Raw genomic sequence first — 411 nt, 5'->3', positions numbered from 1 at the left:
ATACAGTATCACTATTTTAAGGGCAGCTGATTAGCAACCTTAATTCCATCTGCTACCTTAACTTGCCTCTGTCATGTAACAACATATTCACAGGTTCCAGCGATTAGGGCATGGGCGTCTTTGGTGGGGGGCATTATTGTGCTTCCTCAACATTCAATAGGAGAGAAATCTGGGCTGGAATGACTCATGCTGGGTCATGGTGGCATTGGGAAGGACGGACTCCATCCAGAGCCTTTCTTTTCCCTCCCTCTCCCTCCCCTCCTCCACATACTTTGAGTATGAGGACACACCTGCCCTTAGAGTCTACCTTCACTTTTTGGAAGCCACATTTAATAGTAGATATGAGGGCTGAGCCCGTGGCGCACTCGGGAGAGTGCGGCGTTGGGAGCGCAGCAGCGCTCCCGCCGCGGG

This window comes from Galeopterus variegatus, unplaced genomic scaffold, assembly GCF_000696425.1.
Source record: "Galeopterus variegatus unplaced genomic scaffold, G_variegatus-3.0.2 Scaffold4787, whole genome shotgun sequence".
Lineage (NCBI taxonomy): Eukaryota > Metazoa > Chordata > Mammalia > Dermoptera > Cynocephalidae > Galeopterus > Galeopterus variegatus.
This window is presented reverse-complemented; position numbering follows the sequence as displayed.